General features: G+C 46.5%; 1 protein-coding gene across 1 annotated transcript in view; it reads right to left on the bottom strand.

Annotated features, from left to right (window-relative positions):
* RYBP (RING1 and YY1 binding protein) overlaps positions 1-21,477 on the bottom strand; it is a 44,455-nt gene that overhangs the window by 8,511 nt on the left and 14,467 nt on the right. The gene's annotated exons all lie outside the window — the stretch shown is intronic.

Below are 21,477 nucleotides of genomic sequence, written 5' to 3'. Positions count from 1 at the left end.
GCTCAGTACTATACACGCTGTATGTTCAGACTGAAAAAGCAGCAAAAAAGTCAGGCACTTGCGAAGCACACAGAGATTCCCAACAGGCCGATTTACACAGCAAGGGGCAGGAGAGCACGCCAGCATGCCTTTTTGCTGCCAGAGCATGGGGCAGGCCAAGGTAAGGCAAGGGAAGCGACACTCATCCTGCGACCACTGGCAGCAGGCTCCGGTTTGAGGGAGCTAACTGAGTTCAAGGGCAGTGCACGGCACAAGTAATGCTTAGGAATAAAACTCAGAGGTTGGAGTCAAAGAGAAAAGGAAGAGAGGTAAGCAAAGCTGTCTTTAAAAGGGCATTTCAAATTATGATTAATACAAAAAAATGCCTTAGCATGCAAGGAGAACCTGGTGCTCACGCAGTCTCACAGATTTATGCCTTCGTCTCTTCTGCATTCCTCGTCCAGACTTTCATCTCCTCTCGGCTTAACAACTTGAAATCTCACCCTCGTGGCCTGGCACATCACAAAGCAGTTTATTCTCTGAATACTCTGATTGCCCGTGATGGATGGACCTGCCAGAGACATCTAACGCCCCCTGCACCATCCATGCAGCTTAGGAGGGGAAGAAGGCCGGGTTATCAGCTCCAACCGTCTTCAATTATGAGCCGCGTGCTAATTGCAGCAGTTGTCTGTACCTGCCCACAGCTGTTATGCGGGTTACAAACACAACTCAAGTTTCTTGCACAGGTCAGATGTTAACACGTTGTGAACGGAAGCCCTCGAGGGGCAGCACACAACCACCAGGAATGTCGGGGAACCACGGGGCCTGAGGCCAGCCCTCCTCGTGCCACCAGTGGGAGCGCCGAGGCCACGGCCTCGGCCATCGCCACCAGGCCTCGCCGAGGCGCCCGCGCGGCCCAAAGCTGGCCCGAGTTTGACTACGCCACAGTTACTGCGATGATTGCTACTGAAACACGCACCCCGAAGCGCTGAACCCTGTTAGTCTGATCATCACCTACTTCATTAGTGCTGCACTGCTGATTACCCGGCTCTCCAAAATGTCATCCTTTGGCCCTGCTCAGTGTTAGCGAGCACAAAACCCGCGGCAGCTACACGCGCCCCAGGCGCTGGCGGCTGCTGCCCCTGTGGACGAGGAGCTCTGGTAAACCTGCTCCAGCAAGAAGCACCGTTACCCTCCAGAACCACCTCCCGTGCTTTAACTACACATACAGAGCCTTTTTTAAGAAGCTACGCGATGTTTTCATGTTCTTAAACAAACATACAAAACATTAACCGCTCAAATGTAGCATCTGCATTTAGAGATCAGTGCAGGCAGTGGGACTCTACAGAGTCCTACCTTCCGGTCACATAAAAATCCAAATTCCTAATACGCCTCGTTCAGTGCTGGTTTTCTGTACAATAGTACGAAGAGGCTCGTAACTGAAGCCATATATACCCAGATATTCGATTTCACTACCACAGGTTATCATCAAGTCTACAGGTTGGAATCAGGCCACTAATCTATCCCAACAACGCTGGCATGTGGATTTTTCAACCATTACAGAAACTATAATGCATTTTATGCAACAATCTATATGTATTTCCAAGTGATTAAACAAAAATCATATGGACTTCAGCCTTATATAACTATGATCCTCGGAAGTTCTGCAGATCAGATCAAGCAGCCACCTGTTCCACCAAATATTTTACAGAATAGCGAAAGTATTTAGCATCCTTGCTTTTAAAATCCTGGTATACAGCAACTTCTGTCTGGGTGACTGTGAATAAACACGTAAGAGTAAGCGTTTTGGTTATACAGAAGTGATTTTCAGATTGATGCGAGCACAATAAAAGCTGGCAGCAGCTTGTCTAAAGCAACCTGTTGACCTGCTGCTCTTCCAGGAATGGCAGAGCTGTGAAACTTTTCCTTGCCAGCAGCAAATTCTATTAGATAAAAAAAAAAAAAAAAAAAAAAAAAGGATGTTCACACACTGTTTTCTGATCTTCATTTCCCATATCTTAAAAAATAAAGTAAAAAAAAAAAAAAAAAAAAAGTGTCAAGAAACCTTCAAAGGAAGGGCAGATACTATCTCCCTACGTGATTAACCTCACTGCTTGAAGCTGCCTCCTCTGCCCAGACTTACAGTTATTTGCTGTTTACACAGCCAGTTAAATCAGAAACTTGAGCCGTTCATGGGAAATCCCAATTCAAGAATCTGAGAGCACCTTCAAAGTCTTTTTGCTGTGCCTGGTTGTGATGTTATTTCCAAACCTTATTTCTAACCTTAACGGCTACCAACATGCACTTGGCGTTGCAGGAGCACTGCCCTGCTTGAATAAAGATGTGAATTTTAAAATGGAAACTTACCAACTAAAAGAAAAATGCAATAATCACACCGTATTTCCCCAGGGAAGGTTACACATCAAAAAAAAAAAAGCTTCCTGCAGAGCCGCCTCCCCCCATGACCTCCCACTCCTTATCTGTGCGTCTGACAGCACACTCCATTTATTAAGTTTTATCATTTTCTGGCCAGCCACTGACATAACTAGCACAACTTCTCCAAAAAACGCATTTGCATACTCCTCCTTACGCACTCCCCTGCTCGCTGCTACCAGCAGACGTGAAAGCAAAAGCCCCGCGGGCGGGAAGGCGCGTGCCCAAGGAGAGGGGGCCCGGCGGCGCTGGGGGCGTCTTCTGCACCCAGCCAAAAAACTGCCAGGGCTTTGGTGAACACACTTCAGGATCTGAGGAACAGGTTTTTTATTGTTTTTGTTTTGTTTAAATGATGCAAATGCCCGAGTGGTTTTCCAATTCATGACTTGGCCATTTCACTCACACTAGCAGCAAGCTCAGGAAGGCTAAAGAACAGGTCCGTTAAGCAACTGGCATAGTAATAATAACTGGAGTCATAAAATCCTCAGAGGCAGGCCCACACTCCTACTACAGCCAGCGTACGCTGGTTACAAGCCCTTTACGAAAAAGCCAAGCAAAGCAAGTACAACAGCACATTTTACCACCGCGAGCTATAACCATAGTAACCACAATCAGGCGAAATATCTGCGATATCCAAGCCTTGCTCCAAGTCTCCCTGCCCACCAAAACCACACGGCGAGGGCTGGCACCGATGTCACCTGGGCTCAGCAGCACAAGTCACAGCTCCCCAGGCACGACCAGCAGCGCACCTCGCTGCCACCCCTTGCCTCAGGCTGTCAGCTCTCCTCCAGCTGCGACAGCTTGCACTGCCTTCCAGAAACAGGAATGGGTATAAACTCAATAAGGGTTTGCAGTGGATACTAGCCGTCTTCCCTTTCAGAGTATGAGCAATAAAAAAAATTAAAAAAAAAAAACACAGCGGAGAAACAAGTCTCATTCCCACGTGGGCTACAATGATTTAGCATCCTTTGGCTTACACCACAGAATTTCAAGTCATAAAACCAGAAGGATCCCTTTTTACTGCTTTTTTCCTTTTTTTTTTTTTTTTTTTTTTGAACAGTACAATGTGGCTGAGTCTCTCTGCCCCTCATTTTGTTCCCATCTGGCACTTTTTTTTTTTTTTGGCACTCTCCAAAGAGAATGCTTCAACTCAAATAACTTATATTAAAATAATAATGGTGTATCATTCGAGCAGAATAACCTGAACAGAAATTCGAAGCCCCTTCCAGATCTTTTGTAAGACTGAAGAGCCTCAGAAACGTGCATTAACCATTTTTACCCCAAATCTGCCTGTCACCTTACTCTCTGTAACATTAAAACAATTCATATAAACCGCAAACACGTTTAGGTGACAGAAATCAAACCCCAGCTCAGGCTCTTCTAAGCCTTCCAACCGGCACTCACGCTTTAGGAACATCTCACCGTGCCATTTAGTAGGTCTGAAGTAACAGCACTGTACACAAAGCACAGCCAGCAAACCTCAGCTTCCAAAAGCAGCTATGCGAAGAGATGAAATTCTCGGTGCTGCATTCGGTGCACGAATCCCCACGCAGATCCAAGAGCTGAGCCCCGGTGCCGTGCCCCATCTCGCAGACACCAAGAGCAGGACAATGTGCATTCTCCCAGTTGATGCTCCACGCACACACATCCCAGGGTTTAATCAAGAGCCCAGCCAGAAGTGAGGATTTACCAGAATGGCTCAAACCAAGAGGTAAGAAAGGAGAAAACGGCAAGTATTTTCCTCTGGAAATACTAAGTATGATATCACGCTGTCTCAAAAAAGAGAAAAGGATAAAAACAACACCTGAAACCCAAACCAAATTATTTTCCTTCCAGCTACAACATTCACCTCCATAGCGGTCTCAAAAGCCCACACCAGGGACAAGAAAACCAAAACTGCCATCACGATGCCAACAGATGAGCGTAAGAACAGTTCTTCAGCACACGTGTCTGAAAGAGCTAAGTTTTCTTCTACCTGACATTAAGTAAAGGGAAAATTGTCCAAGCAAAGCCTAATTAAAGTGACAGCCTGGGTAGACTCAGCTGTCACGATCCAGCCCTGATGTGACAAACAAATGAGCATTACCCACTTCTTCAGTATCACGTGAAAAAGATCGTCTTCTCCCGTTCTAAAACTAAGAGCAATTAAACTAAATTAAACTGTGCTTTCAAAGGTGTGTTCAGCCAAATTGTTTCACATTAGTTAAAGTGTTACACTGCGATTTGCAGCACAGGAGCAGGTATTTGCAAAACTCTCATGATCATTGCAGCAAGGAAATACTGATACATGCAAAAGCTGAAACATTTTTCTATTTAGAGTGATTTTGGCACTTAGGTCCTTAACATGAGCTACTGGAAATGCTGCACACAAATAGTCCCTGCTGCCTTTCACCAACAGAAGTGCTGTGCCTGCACCTACCGTTCCTGGGACTGTCCCAGGAGGTGGCACTGCCAAGGCTGGTTCATGGGGAGCGGAGTGTAAGCACCAGCCCGTGCACGAAGGGCTCTCTGCATGTGTTACTACATTCTCAAAAAAATCGGTATTTCTAAGGTTTTGCAAATATCTCCCAGTGCGTTTTCTTCCACATCTCAAAGCATGCCTTTAAAAACCCGTTTCAGGACTAAATGCAGAACACACACGGTCAGGAATTCTGCTGCTTTACGTGGAACCGCTGCAACCAGCTGCGTGCACAGATCACACCCCACACATTCATGCTGTTAATGTTTACGTGGATCTGAACTTACAGAAGGATAAAGGAGGATAAGTTACACTTTTTTTTTTCCTCCATGTAACCTTAATTTCTTTATCTGTTTGAGATTTCTTTGGTCCTGCTTGAGCAAATGCAAGCCACCCATCTCCTGGAAGCATTGGAGGAGCAGAAATCGCAGCTTGCTTCATACCCACAGCAACACCCGCAGACCTTGAGGGACACCACCAATCCCCAGAACTGTGGATCTAATTAAAATTGCTCTTACTTTCCTACAACTATGTTATCAGAAGAATGAAAGTAGCATCAAGTGGGATTTCAGAGTCAAAAGCCTCATGTAACATGAAGTACTGAGGATTTGGATAATTTCATTCTGTTCCAGCTTTGATGCAAGTGGTGATACAGCAGACCTCTGAGAGGCTCTCTGTTTCTTTGAGGAAATCTGTTTCATATGCAGTACAGTGTAAAGTTGAAGTACATGATTATTTTAATAATCCTAGTAACACATGAATATGTCTTTGCTCAAAGGAAAAACAAGACTAAAAGTATTTATGTATTTATGAAACCATTAGTGCCAGAACAATAGTACAATAAGCCTACTTCTGAGAAATACTGCACAGGGAGGTTAGAAACTAACCCATTACTATGTTAAATGGAAAAATAAATCACCTCCTTAAAAGAATTTCACATCTAGAAGACCCCAAACTTTAGAAATTAAGCCATAAGCATGACGGGGTGAGCACTCGTTCTTGTATGCATATTTTCCAGCTCATTTGTGATGACACATTGTCCTTTTTAGCAACAAGAAAACAGATGAATGGACAAACTGTCCTTCGTGCCCAACTGCAGAGCACTATGGAAGCTATATACGTTTATCTGAAGTTCTCTGTGCAATACAAGACCGCAAGACAGCCAGCACTAGAAGGACAAACAGAAAGAAATATGGGATTGAGCAATATTTTGTCGAAAGAACAGGATTTTCCTTTAGCACTGATGTACTAATGCTGTACCGTTATTTAAAATAGACGTTTAAACATAAAGAAGTTAACCTAAGGAACACTTCTCTTGGGTTGCAGGTTTACTTTTTCACAGCATCATGAGCAAGACAATTATCTTTCAGCTGAAAGAACAGGATTTGCTGCTGACCTTATACAGAAGGACACACCAAAGCGTTCTGTTAGTGTTAAGTCTGAACATTTTAGAAAAAACGTGAAAGAAAGCAACAATTTCACAAAACCCCAAACAACTGTTCACCACAGCATTCACTAAGTGCACTTAAAAATGCACGGCCACCTCCAGAGAGCCTCCAACAAACCGTTCGGTGACTCCTTGACCATCCCACCTGCTGTCACCCACGTCCTCTTAGGAGCTAAGAATAGGCAAAGCAGAGATAAAGGAGCCTCAGTTTCCTGATAACTCGTCCTGGCTCTGACAACAAACCTTGAGCTTGTTAGACTTCCCAAGGAACCGTATTTTGAACGTTCCGGTTGTCTACCAGAAGTTGTTAGACTTTAGGACATTTCTCAAAGTTTGCATACCTCCTGTAGTAGTTAGGATTTTAAACTTCCAGAAGTTTGAAATTATTAGCAGTACTTAATTATTCAGTGGTCCCTCAAAGCTGCTAGGTCCCCTGCCTCTTACTGGAAAAAGCTGCTTTCTTCCAATTCCCCACCTCCCTTTTTTAATTAATAATATAAAGTTATTAAATAAAACGCAAGTATTGCTGAAGAAAGCATTTGCAGGGAGCAGCCAGCTGCAGCCCAGCTAGCACTCTGTGCTTTTTGAGGCTCTTTCAATGATGCCTGTAAAAAGAATACCCAATTCTTGCATGCTACCATGAGTCTCAACATTGTTTATTCCTAATTATTTGGGTTTATGTACAAATCATAGCACTATTTCATAGAATCCCATTGCAAAGTAGACTAAGAGGAGGGCCAGAAGGTGGTTTTGGAAGCGGTTTGACTAGAGCTTTCCCATGGTAAAGCTGCAAGTGGTCACAAATTCCTCAAAACGCTCACTGTAGCACAGGACAAAGCTGAAAGCTGCAAATACCACCTCATGTAATCGGTTGCACGGGCACCACCGCAAATCCAAATGTGGAAACAAATCGGCAGCATTAACCTTGCACCAAATTAAATAAAATATGCCTAATGCCGTGCTTGCACAGCACAATGTAAGAGCTGGAGGAGCACCAGCCAGAAGCGAGTCCCCAGCCCGGAGCTCTCCCGAAGCTGTTGGGTTGATGGGGACGGGAACGTGCAGCTGCACCAGATGTGTTCGCGTGGTGGATTTTCTTCAGTAGAAGCCTCCCAAAGCAGCTCGGTATTGTTTGAAGACCAAGGCTTTTCATTCGGCCACTTCTGGAGCACTCATCACCAACCCAGAAATGCCCCCAGGAATAACCAGCTGCGAGGTTAAAGCCAGAGAGCGGGGATATGGGGTGTTTCTTGGGATATTCTTCACTGGGGAAGCACCACTGTCTGCTTTATTGTGAGCGTACGGGACTGGCACAAAGCTTCCTTCTTTAAAGGGAAAGTGATAAATCACAGAAGAGACTCTCTGTTTAAAATGTACTGAGCCAGGGAGCAATCATAAACTTGGACCTTTACCCAACCTCACGGGCTCTGCCAGCATTACTGCCCTGTGCCCTTCTACTTCTCTACTGCACACCCCTATGAAAAAAATCAAAACTATGACTAAGAGTGTATGGTGCAGGATTTTGACTAGGGTAAATGCTGATGCCAGAGAACCAAGGAACAGTGACACCTGTAACGAAACACCGAGGCTGTGCTTTGTCCTGTGTCCTTTCCACAGACATACTCTAGGTACCAAACACCAAAAAAAAAAGTTTAAAGGCTTCTGATATGCCTCTGCACTTCTACAGAATCAGCTGCACCCACCTCCATCTACACTCTGGCTCCTGAAACCGGGCAGACCTGGCATCCTTAAAGAAATATATGGGACAGGCAAGAAATTAAAGTCCTTCAAGTAATATTTTATATAAGCCATGGCAAAAGGCCTCAGAAGAGTCCCCCTCAGTTTCCTCTGAAGTTTCCCATACTTAGAACAAGTGACAGAGCTCACAGCACTGAGCACGTGGGAGCGGCAAACATGAGCTCCTCTTGCAGACACAAGAGCAGCAAGGCAGCCTTACAAGGTCTTCTGCAAAACTGCACTTCTGAGAGCGAAATCCCTTCCTTGCAGCTACGTAACTACAAATTGCTACATGCCAGGAGGAAGAGTTGAGCACACGTTGTTCTTTAGGCTCCTTTGATACCAGATTGTGGAGGAAAAGTAGCCACGTTAATTTCTTGAAGTTACTTCTCATGGGAACATCTTTTCAGGATGGGGCAGGCTGAATGACCATCTTCTTCATTCGTTACAAAATAAAGGACGTTTCCCTGAACACCAAGTTCAGAATGCACTCCTAAACTATTGTGAAATGAAGCAAGGTTTGGCAAAAACACTCCCAATTTTACCTTTTAAGCACACTTTTTGTCTTAATGGAGACCTGCTCAAACACATCTATTCCCCCCGTGAAGATTTTAGGCATCTCTAATTAAATCAAGGTGCAGAAGAAGGCATCACGCTTCACTAGGCGAACATTGTAAAGCTACTGCTGATTCGTGTCCACTTATGAAACCTCAGACAAAAGCAGACAACCAGAACTACAGCTTCTCAGGTGCTTTCTTTCTCTATTTTACACAAAAATTATTCTTCCACTAAGGTTAGGGTTTTTTAACGGCAGATTTTAAAATATGAATTTAGGAAAAGAGAGCGCAATCTCTCCTGCAAAATTTGCAATAAAAAAAATCCACAAGTGAGTTTGTATGAAGTTAGATGCAGCTGTAAAGATCAGAGCAAAGCTGAACTCAAAAAGATGGCCCTGAGACTGTGAACTCGTGTTTCCTAGGTATTTTCTTTGCTCTCCAACACACTCACTCTTACGTTGCAAGCACTGCACAAGCTTTACTTTTAGACTCTGCTTGCAGCCCCCCTCACCAGGCTGTTGCCCCGTTCGCTGATGCACTGAGCTTCAGGTACTTGCTAACCCACCCCCGAAAACTCCGGCCAGCATCAGGCTGTAGACAGGCACAGCACAATTTGTTGTTGCTCGGTTGCTTCTGGTGCGTTCATCTGCAGACACACTTGATTGCAAAATGGCAATACCAAACTATCGATTGTAAACCTACGATTTACAAGGACTTACAAAATTGTTATGGAAAATTCACTGATACCAGCACAAAGCTTACTTGCCTACCACCACCAAAACGGTGATAAAACTAAAGTGATTTCACTTGCTTGTCAAAAATAAGCTGCTCACACTAGGAAAAGTTTGAAAACAGTTCATGAAGGTGGCAGCAACCAAGATGCATACTATTTACAACAAAAACAATTCCTTGAATACTCCTTCCCGTTTGGCTCTTTATTAAGCTATGTATAATCCTGCAGAAAGCCAAAGTCTCAAACTTCCTATTTAGCAACAAGGTGCATTTAGCAGCAACAAAGCATAAACGAGTCAGATGAAATGCAGATTCCCCAGAACAACCACTCACGTCTATTTTATTATGGACTGAAACAATGAGAATTTGAGGAAAACAGTAATTCTAGCAACTCTACCTGAAGCCAAAAACCAGGAATACCAGACTTGGTACTAAAAAAGCGTTTTGTAACCACTGCTAATACATATTTCAGTTTCTGACACTGAAACCTTGAGTAGAAGTGGAAATTGTCAAGTATCGATCATCATTTAATTTAGCTTGACACGTCCCATCCAGGAGCATCTGCCTCGAGGCTTTGAGACATTTCTTGTTTCGTGCTAATTGAAAGCCAAGGTTAGCCTGACGGTTCTTCAGGCTCGGGTGGGGATTGCCTTCAGCAGCAGCTGAACGAAGGATTCATACGGGTGTCACCAGCTCCTCGTCCCCGCTCCCGCAGCCCATCCACCGAGAGGAAAACCAAACCAACCCCAAGCTACACGCAGCAGGCAGCTTCCCCACCAGGGGATGTGGAAGAAGGAGAAAAAAAAAAAAAAAAAAAGCAGCAGGAATGAGACCATACTTGAAAAAGCTGCAAGCAAGGAAAAGGAGAAATGCTGATGAAGTGAGGTCCCTAAAATAAATAAATAAATAAATAAATAAATACAGATTCAGCTGTCAAATTTACTACCTGAAGTCCTGAGATGTGATAGACTATTCTCTAAAACCACAACAAATACACCCAGTTCTGAAGTTGCTCCCATCCCCAAAAGTCTCTACATAGAATACTTTTCCCAAAAGCATCCTTCTTAAAAGCATGCTGTCATGTAAGCAGAAATAACGCACGTTTTTCTCTTACCGGAACACACGTTCTAACAGCATTTTCTCTGAACATCCTCAAGCACCTCAAAATTTGAGTGTGTATCAGATATCCAATGCCTAATAATATTTTTTAAAGGAGAAGAAAAGTCAACATGCTCTAATCTGTATCTGCAAAAAACAATACTTCAATACCACCTAAAAACCTGTTGTACAGCTAGTGCTGAACAGCATTTTAAGGCTTACAAGTTGCACACCAGTATCGGTGCAGATTTTGTACTTTGACAACACATTCCAAACATTCATAATTTCTATTAGAAAAAGGAGGGTAAACTTTAAACCCTCAAATGATGGGAAGTTATAAACTTTGGGACTGAAATTGTAAAACGTAGAGCCTATCCTCCTGTAAATCAGCTCTGATGCAAGGTGATCATTTTTTTTTTTTTTGGCCATCACCACCACCCCTTCAATTGCTGTCCTAAGACAAGCAGCGGCAGGACTGAACCAGCCTGCAAACCCGGGAGCGATGGGCACTAGCAAGAACTATGGGACGTGGTTTGCAGTCGCTGTTGGAAAGCATAATGCCTAAACTTGCATAGCACTTAGCCTGTGAGAAATGCAGACACTCTGAACACCTATCCTTCCGACAGAAAAGCATGAGGGCTTTGCCTAAAAGCAAGCACAAAACGTCTATGGAGTAGCTGTGTTGCAGAGCTACGTGGCAATGCAGGGACGCGCGAGTTGCTCAGAACAAGATTGTACCGCACTGGCAAGACACTGGAACAGCATACACCTGGGGAAAACGCTTCTCTATCACTTACCAGCCAGCCTAAATTCCCACAGAAGCAAAATGAGAAACTACCTGTTCTACAACAGATGCCGAAGAGTCTCAATAGGCTCTGAATCCCCAGGGATGCAATAAAAAAAGAGCCGGCTGAGCAAGGCAGAAATTTTAATTCAGCTACATCAGAAACCGCAGGCTTCACCTCAACGAGGGACCTGGAGTTTTTCCAGCGAGGTAGACCTTTTTGTAAAGGAACATCAATGGCAGGATTTCCTCTCATATTAGGTGACGTTTTAAGAGTCCTTGGACATCGGCGAGGGGCTGGCCGGCACGCGGTGGCAGGGCAGACGTAGCAGGCTGGTTTCTGGTGTCCGAAAGCTCAGCTGCAGCCCCAGCCAGGTGGCACGAGGCACTGCAATCCCTGCCCTGCACACGTGTTTCTGCCAGAGGAAGCCCAGAGAGAAATCAGGTGCTCAGCTGCAATCAGCAGCTGACGTTCAGGCACCTGCATGAAATGCAAAGAAGCACAAAACCTTGTGTTTTCACAATTATCACTCCTGGGCTCTGAAGGAGCTGACCTCAGCTCAGTTTCTCACCCTAACTAGAAAAGCCTTAGGAAAATAAACAACCGACTCCTCACTTGGAGCAGCAGTGCTGATGCCTACATGTGCCTAACACACACCCCACAGGATAAGGAAACTCAATTACCTCTCCGAATGGAGCCAGCAGAGCGCTATCCCACACAACAAAAAGCTGGGAGCAGTTGATTAAAACAACAGAAACGTTTCCGAGTCCTCTACAAGTCAACTTCTGATCGGCAGATAACAATCATAACTGCTTGTCCAGACAAAACTATCCCTTTTAAATAAAGCCCTCAGATAGCCTCGAACCTAAACCACTCCCTTTCTCCTCGTTTTGAGCATACCGTCAGTTATTTACCATCCTGCTGATTACTGCGCTGCAGCCTCACACACGCTCGCACAGCCTGCACGTATTTGTATACGCACAGATGGAAAAAAATCTCAAGCTGCCCTCCTTCTGGGCCCCAAGGAGGGAAAGAAAGCAAACTCAGTTAAGTTCTTTTTTTTTTTTTTTTTCCCCCGGTGCTCCATCCTAAAGAAGCGGTCAGCCTCGCTGAAAGCTACCAGTTAAACCATGAACCTGTGCCAGCTGCGAATCACTCCAACCACCCTGGCACCATCATTTCGAGTCATTTTCCATTTAAAGAGCCTCACATCAACGCCGGGATAGCCTTTCATTACCCGTCCCACTTAATACCCACAATCTCTCCGCAGCTCGCTCGCCCGGCCTCCGCTGACCAAGGACCGCGCGGCGACCGACGTGTGGATTATTGGGATTCCTGATGCTTCCCCACCCCCCCCGCCGGCTGAGCGCTTGGCAGCGCGCCCGACCCGCAGCGCGTGTGGGACCGTCAGCCTAATGCAAGATGTCATCTGCAGCGGCCGCCGGCTTCCCAAAGCTCCCGCGGTGCCGGGGAGGATGCCGCCGGGTGCCTCCCGCCGCCTGCATCCCGAGGGGCGAGCACCAGGGGAAGGGCAGCGCCAGCACGCCGCCGCACGCTCCCCGGGCTTCGGGTTTGGGGTCGGCGTCACCGAGCCCCGGCTGGCACCGGGCGCTCCCGCACACGCCTTGCACTGCCTCGGGACCTGGAAGTCAGGATGCTGGGGTTGAGTAACTCCTTTTGCCACGTAGCCCGTCTTCTGCTAACGAAATTGGGGTAGTGAGAGCTCAAAAACTGGTGCTCGCTGTATTAAGGAGCTGCCGCTAACCTTTTCTTATGCCAGGCACTTGGTTACGGCAGGCAGAGAGGAGGCATCGGTACATTCTGTATACGAAACATACACAGCCCTTTTCCAGTGCGGGGCAATACATCACCCCTGTAAATCCTGCTGTTCCCTCTTACAGGCTGAATACACAACCGAGGGCAAAAGGAAATACCAGACAACGTGCTAATAGCAGACGGGTGCACATTTACTGTTGTGCCCAACTAAAAAGCGTCAGGAAAGTGAAACCTGTTTGTAGATGAATGAAATACGGATGCCAGGGGAGATCTTTCTTGGAAATGGAAGAAAAGGATACACAAAATACATCTGAAGTTTCACTTCCTCTGTACAGCACAACACGACCAGAGAGGCCAAGAGCAGCACGTGGCGCGTCCTTTACAACCCCCAGACATCCCCCGCTGCCCACACGCACCAAGAATTTCTCACAGCTCATGTCAGACTACCAGCTCCTGGCACCACAACATCCAGGCACCTCAGTCGCGCGTATATGCATCAAAGTTAGGTTCATTTCCATCTAACCGTGACGAAGCTGTGACAAACAGTGACTTGCTCGAGGGTGACTACAGCAGAAGAAAATCTATGAAGGCTTTCTGAACCCCGGGATTACACCACAGAGATGCACGTCTCCAAGATTAGAGATACTACTTGCTGCTACAGATTTGCAAAAATGAGTCAGTGAGATACTACCATTTTACACTGCTTCCTCGTCTAATTTCTTCCTGGATTTGTGCAGCTAATTGCTTACCATCAGGATTTCCAAGTAAAAGCAAGCTAAAAACAGAACCGTGTTTTTACTCAAGTGCGCTGCACAAAACAGCGTGGAGTGACTGCAGCAACCACTTCCTAGGGAGTTCATAACCCCACACGGCACCAAAGCCAGGGACTGAAAAAGAGCAGAAGTTACTGGATTAGCATAATTTTGCGACAAGCCATCTAGAAGAAAAGCAGAAGGTATTTCCTCGTTATCTTGTCCCTTATTAATCTCCGGGGTGACTCTCAGTAGCGGTAAGTCACAGAATTTGAACCAAGCCTTTTGCTAGTACAGGGACAGGACCGCCCTGACATGAGGATTTCCAGCCTGACCCCAAACCCCAGAAGTCTACACCACTGACTCTATGAAGATGCTGTAACTTAGAAAACGGTGTAGGCTTAAATTCACTGCTCGGAAATTATGACCTCTCCCAGGAGCGCTAGGGGTGTGCAAAGCAGAAAAGGCTGCAGCAGCCACCTTCAGTAAACACTGCAGGAACAACCGCAAAAAAGAGCCATTCGCTTTGCAGGTGATTTTCCTCAAAAGAAACCCCAAAAGTAACACAGAAAAATGAATGGAAGTCATCTTTACGGCACAAAAACAAAAGCAGAAAGCTTTTACGTGCCTCACTTTAACAGAATAAAGCCTGACTTTGGAACAGCTGCCTCACTCCCTCCAGGACGCGCTCCCCTACGCAGGGGCTAGGTTTGGTTTTGTTTCTGTTTATTTCACAGCTTCCCTGTTTATTCAGCTTCTTCCCTCCCCCGGTAGCAGGCCGAGCAGCATGGGCTCCTCGCTGGTGGCTGCGGCGCAGGGCGAGCGGCCTCGTCCAAAACCAACAAACTCCCTCTGCGGCCAGCCGCTCCCGCAGCCCCGCCACGCACAGCGCTGCCCCGAGCCCGGGGGGCTGCTCCCTGCCCGACTCGGGCAAGGACTCTCGTAGCTTTTAATGAGAAGGTGGAAAATCACCTCCCAAGCTGCTTTAAAAAAATAACCTTTTTTTTTTTTTTTTTTTTTAAACCAAAGTGTCAGATTGAACTGAAAAAAAAAGTAACAGAAGCGAAGAGGGCGCAGCTACCAAGAGTTACACAGTCTAAGCCCTGTGCTACACCCAGGGACCCTGATGCTACCTCTTACAAAGTGCCAGACCCAGGTCTCTGCTGCTGCTGCAAGCACCAAGATCCCTCTGGTTACTGACGCCTACACCTCAGCGGTGCTTCAGATGATCCATCCCATACTGGAGCTTTACCTCTGGGTATCAGTGCCACCACCTGCAAGGGAACTACTCGTGCAGGCGAAGGACTGCGCTCCTGCAGGATTAGGACTGAACGAAGAGTAACACGGCAAACCTTTCAAGCAGACACATTTGCAGCAGGAAGGCTGGCTACCAAATACCCTCATTTTTACATTAATGGTACAGCTCTTCTGTGAGGACTTCCGCAGAACACCAGATTTTTGACAGAGTACAGGTCTCGTTCCCCTTCTGTTCAGACCTCTGTGCCTGCATCAAGGTGTGAATCCAGGGGTACAGTTCTCCTGATCTCAGGCACACCCAGGCAGAAACACGACTGCAGGATATATAAGACACCTGTGCTGCTCGTGGTGTTGTAACAGGCTAAAGCAGCAGCAAAAAGCTGCAGGGCTGGGATTTGACACAGCTTAGCCCCAGGGCCCTCCGGTGACACGGCAGCGCCCGCACTAGCCGGTGTCACCACCCACAGCGGGGCACAGGCACGCAGCCAGGCCTGTGCCATGGTCCAGAGTTCAAACTCACCGTCACGTTTCGTACAGCGAGGGAAAGCCAAAACTATCACGTGGGGCGAAGCGAGCGGTGAGAGCTTGGTGGCGAGCGCTGCAGCACAGGTTTAAATGGGAATTATGCTCGCAGGAAGGCACGCGTATCCTTGCTGCCAGCCCGTGCTGCCCTGTCCTTAACATCGTCAAGAGCTGGACTGCAACCGTGGTTTGACTTCACTGCACGGATACAGCCTCGGCCTGAGCAACGCTCTTCCATCACCCGCACCCAACCAACAGCCCTGCTGGGCTCGGCACGTGTAACCCCCTTCCCAGCGAGGGGAGCCAGAGCAGGAACAGCAGCAGAGCTGGCAGCTTAAAACTCTGCAACACCCACCCTGGAAGTCAAGACAAAACATTTAAAGAAGGGTTATTGCGGAACACGAGCTAACCGCCCCTCTGTCTCATCTGAACTTCAGCCATGCTGCAGTGGTGGCCGAGAAATCCTCAGCCCTTTCAGCCGTGCCTGGCAGGTATCCACACCTCAGCACTCTCTCTTTTTTTCTTCCCCCCAAGCTCTACAAAACCAGTGATGGACACCGTGTGGACGTAGGCAGGGACGTGTTACAGGCTGGGCAGTGCAGGCACCGTCTAGCAAGAGGTCATCCCCTCACGTGGAGGCTTACCCTGAGCCACTGCTTCCCCTGCTGCTGGCTTTGTTCATAAAATAAACATCCCACCAGGTCTATATGTGGCATTAGCAGATGGAAAAGATGGAAAAGCAGCTCTGGTTGTGTTGTGGTGGGATACAAGCGGGGAGGAGAAAACATAAGCTTGACGGTGAGCCTGCTGTAAAGCCCGGCTGCCGGCTAGGAGGCTGGCACGGTGACCCTGCTGTAAGGATGGGGACACAACTCAGAGACGCCATCCGTCCACATGCATACGGTGGCGGTCACCTTGGTCCACTCTGGGGCACTCCTTCTTCCTCTTAAGTAAAGGTGTTTGAAGTTAACAGCTGTAAAAAGAGTTTTACCGAAACAGACACAGACTCCCATCGAAGTCCCTAATAGAAAGAAGTCATTAAGGTAAGGTGCTTCTCGTATATAAAAAGCTTTCAGGAAAAAAAATAGTCGCTTTTTAATGTTAACAGACGTTGTCTCTTAAAAGCCATCATTTTAATGACTGATATGTGGTGACATAAAGTAAGTTTATAGAAAGAACATTAAAACGTCAAGTCTAACGAAGCCGGCCTGTTCACCAGCAGCAGCAGCATGCCTGTGCAGAGCCCACTGGAAAACAAGGACCCGAGCCTTCCACAAATTATTTTGTACTGCTTCATAAACAAACAAAACCACCGGGGTAGTTTCACAAACGCACTCATCTGCTGCTTTTGTGAGACAGGTTCCACTGCTGACATTAAGGGGTACGGATCTCCTGTGCTGGAGGCAAGTTTAAAAGCTCTCAACAGACAGCAACACACGGGGAGAAAAAGGAGTCAGTGGCTGTGACAGCAGCTTCGTTTTAAGTCTCTTTTGTTCGAGTGACTAAGTCTTCTACTCAGCTACACTGCATTAAACAAACCTTTCTGAATTAAACAGATACACTGAAGGAAAACCTAGTTTGAATATAAAATCTGTGGCCCAGAGCCACCTGGTAAGCCACCAAGGTGAGCTGGAAAGCAGCTACGCGTGTTATCTATCCCCTCCTTCTCCAGAGCGCTGGCTGTACTGGCCAAAACGTTCCTCAGTAGCCACTCCTCAAATGCCAACCTCCTCCAGCCAGATCCCGGTGAATTCAGAGGCAGCCAAGTCTTGCACAAGCCCGCTGAGGGGACAATGGCTACAAAGGGGACAATGTGAGAGTGTCCTCCTGCAACCCCAGCAGCAGTCACTGCCCACAGTATTAGCTGCTGCTGCTTGTAATCCAGATTCTCGGGGAAACTTGAAAACAAAACCGTGCAGCAGTTTGCAAAGGAAAAGGAGAATTGCATATCAGGTACCCAGCCTACGAAATGAGTTGTTTCAGGACACGCACAGGCATGTGAATAAGGACCCAGAAATTACCGTAAGCAGCAAATCCTTAAGTGACATGCCACAGAGTAAGGTAGGCACGTATTTACCATAAACTTTTGTTTACTAAAAACATTCCAGGAAAAAACACGCATCAGTTTAGCAGCCCTGTGTTGATTTTGCCTGCAACACAGCCCGTCCGCTTAATCACCATTTCTCAGAACTGGAAGCACAGTGGGAAGTGAACTTCTTTGTGGAAACAGGTGTGGAAGTTAGAGCTGCATCCCGTTCTGCCTCACTTCTGCAATAAACAGAATGCAGCCTTCCTTAAAGCCCCTCTTCTTTAAAACATTTCAGTTGTGGGATTTAGTTTGTGCCACTTGATGCCTGATTTTTTTTTTAAAATGTATTACATTTTTCTCCATAATAAACTTTACACAGTGGCTGAAAAGAGACCGCTTGCATAACAAGTGTTATGCAATTTCCCAAATAAATAATACCCTTGCAGGAGGGAAGATTACAAAGTCCCCAAGACTTTCAAGGCTACAGATTTGGTTTCAGAGGCCAAGAGTTTGTAAAAACTGCATGCCATCCCGAATCTTCCTGATAACTACAGACACTGCATCAGCACCCAAAGATCCCATCAGGAACAGCGTCCCACTGCGGATAACCAAAAGACACCCCAGCAAAATCCACAACTTACCACCGCAGATCTGTCTCTCAAGAATGTAGAGTGGTTGACACCAGCTACAAAAATCCAGCATGGACGCAGCTACACTTTTAAAGTTGCTTTTAAGGTTTGCCTAGTTTCTTCTAGCACTAGGATGGTTTCACTGAAATCAGTGAGACCAGAAACCCCCCCAGAAATGCAACCTTGTTAGCCACCTCCACCTCCGGAGCACTACGCCCTGCAAGTACAGTTCAGTATCTCGAGTGAAAATCCTACCCTAAGAAAAAAGCCCACCGAAATACCACGCAGATGAGTGAGTGATCATCGCGGAGATGTTTAGGACGCCGCAGTCCTCTGCAAACGAGCATGTACCTTAAGGAGCGTACCAGGAGTGGCGCTGCTTTGGAAGAAGCGCGCGTGCTCCAGCATCTGCTCCGGCCACCCCGCTGCCCAGATCTCGAGCCTGGTTCAGCGTACGACAGCAGCCTTGTGTTTGCCCTGAGAACAGCCGAGCGGTTCCGTAACTAAAAGCAGCTTGTATTAACTAAAGGGAAGAGGCTCATTGCACAGTTCAGATTCTGGAGCCCCGGGAGACTTCCCCCAGCATCTTTACGCCGTGTCGGGGAGCAGAAGAGGGAGGGACGCCGAGTTCTGCAGAGGCAGCATCCATCCTGCCAGGGCCCGCAGAAATTACGCTTCCCCAGCTGAGCTAATCAGCCACGTTCCAAACAGAAGCTGCATTTATCTCCTCTGAACAGCAGACTTTCTTCTTAATTATCCAAGGTCAGCGGCAGTGAATATTGAACAAACTAACACTCGGGGAATCCGTGTAGATGCGAAACCGGAGGGCAGGCAGTCTCAAACGTGCTTAGCAGCAGTAGCACATTTTAACAGAAAGTTGCTCTTTTTAGGCACGGGAATCACTTTGTGAATAATCAATCAATACATTTGATAAAGCGCCATTTTTAGAAACCTTTATCAAGTTATGTACCAGCATAACTCTCCCCTTTTTTTCTTTAAGACGAAGAAATGTTTTCAAGTGTTGGAGTACGGTTCAGACAACTGAAGTCAGCAAGTGGAATAATGGCGTTAATCTTTCATCAAACTCGTTCAGAATTCCAGCAGCAACTCGGAATTTTGATCCGTGTCCCCTGGACAGTCACAGAAGTAAATACTGCTAACCTGAAAGCATCACACACCCAGTCTGATACCGACAAGGCACACCTGAGGCGCACGGTCTCATTTGTTGTCCAGCTGCAATACGTAGCTTTTCCCAGCAGGTCTGAGCTCACCACAGAACAGCAGCTACTTTGGAAATCTCAATCACCATTTTGGCTTCCCCAAAAACACAAGTGGTGCAGCTTTACTAGTAATGCACAGCACAAGGCTATTGTACAATTTCCCTGAAATTTCTATTCCAAACGCAACCACAAAAACGCTGATGAACCTCAGCCTGAAGATTTGTTTCACGTGCTATCTGTAATTACACAATAATGGAAGACTTCTGCAATTACAAAAGCAACGAATAGATCCAACCAGTGGGCAGGATTCTTGGTTTGATCCTGTGCTGGTGGGAAAGGTATCAAAGAGGGGAAGGGGAAAGGCACTGCAAGCTGCTACCACGCGTCTCGTGATGGAACCAATGTAACAGCAAAAAAATCTGTCCTGGTAGCTCCGTTTCCTGGGGAGTAGCCACAATACCTCTGTCAATACCACCAAAGTCTTTGTCAGCTTCACAAAAAGCCACGTGTGGTGGCTGGTCTTGTTCACATGCCTTTTCCTGGAACAGCAGAAGCTAAAGATCACATAGGTGGGACCACATCCTGCCCTGAAATCGTAACAGCCCCAGGCAGAAACGTGGCGCCCTTTAAATACGCCGCGCGCCTCAGGCTGTGCGGGAACTGCACGGGGCTGTAAGGACAATTTCCCTCAAGAGGACATTTCTTTTCACCTTACCTGCTATTTTTATAAGCTTGCAGATGACATTATATAATATAACCGTTAATTATACTGTAGTTCAGCATAATTCATCTGCAATGGTTCAAACTGCTTCCAGTAGTTTAACAACCCAAAGTACGATCCTCTGACAGCAACTGACAGATTCAGAGTACTCAGCTCCTAACAAAAGGAAGAAAAAAAAAATCAAAACCCTCATCAGCCCTGGAATAAGGCTGAAAAAAACGGCTAGTGATCCTGCTGACCAGCCCCACAGCTTCACCAGGTGAAATGTAGAAAAGTAAAGCAAGAAGCTGAAAGCACCTGCTCGCCCAGATGACACAGAGTTGGGCCAGCTGGTGGCAATCTGCACCCCAACACAGTGCCCTGTCAGGGGTTTCTACCCCTCGCTACCCTTCTACGAGAAGCAAAGCTGGCTCCTGCAGGTTGCTGGTTCCACTGTCCCTGCCCGTGCTTTCCTTCCACAGCTGAGCATCCCCGCGACCTGCTCAGTACTGCGGCACCACGCGGGTTCTGCTCTGGTCCTGCAGGCACTGCTTCGTTCCTTCTTTCCAGGCCAGAGGGCTGTCGCAAAGCACACTCACCAGACAAATCCTCAACATATTCTGAGCTAAAACTAGTCTGAAATGAAATTTCATATTATTTTTTTTTGAATGCACTTTTTCCTCCAACACGCCACACCGACACACCAAGTACATTGGTTAACACAGCAAAGAAAGACTTCCTCCTCAAGGTTATCTCAAAACCAGTAAGAAACATAGAAAATTGTATCTCTTTTGCATCTTACTTATCACGGGCACTACAAGATCTCAATCATCAGCATCCACTGGACCCAGCAGCCCCCTCCCTTGGAAGCGCTCTGTCTGCCCTTTCCACCCGCTCTGCCAGCGTGAAGCTCCCTCGCAAGCTCCAACACAATTCTGCATGCATTATTTATCCCTCTTGCTAAGTCATGCAGTGGGATAATTACTTAACTATTGTAATGATATTTTGCAATGGCTGTACTCTATTATTCTAATTGATTTTCATGGGATTGCTCTTGCTGCATGTTTTGAGCACAAGAATTTATTTTCCTGCAGTACGAAAAGCTAAGTTTATTTTTAATAAAAACAATGTTGATATATTGCTCACATTTTTGCTCTCCCTGCTAACAACCACTGAATGAGACTTTTTTTTTTCAGAAAACTAGCGAGATAGAAAATTATATATTAACTAATGTAATAATTAACCAGAAAGCGTTTTCCTTACAATAGGAATTCATTTGACTTGTAAGACTCCAATGGGTGTAACTGCCCAGTTTTTGAAAGGTGAGAGACCCACAACCTTTTCACAAACTAAAAGCTAAAGTCAA

This window comes from Cygnus atratus, chromosome 10, assembly GCF_013377495.2.
Source record: "Cygnus atratus isolate AKBS03 ecotype Queensland, Australia chromosome 10, CAtr_DNAZoo_HiC_assembly, whole genome shotgun sequence".
In the NCBI taxonomy this organism is placed as follows: domain Eukaryota; kingdom Metazoa; phylum Chordata; class Aves; order Anseriformes; family Anatidae; genus Cygnus; species Cygnus atratus.
Note: the sequence above shows the minus strand (reverse complement) of the source record. Positions and strands in the feature narration are given on the sequence as shown.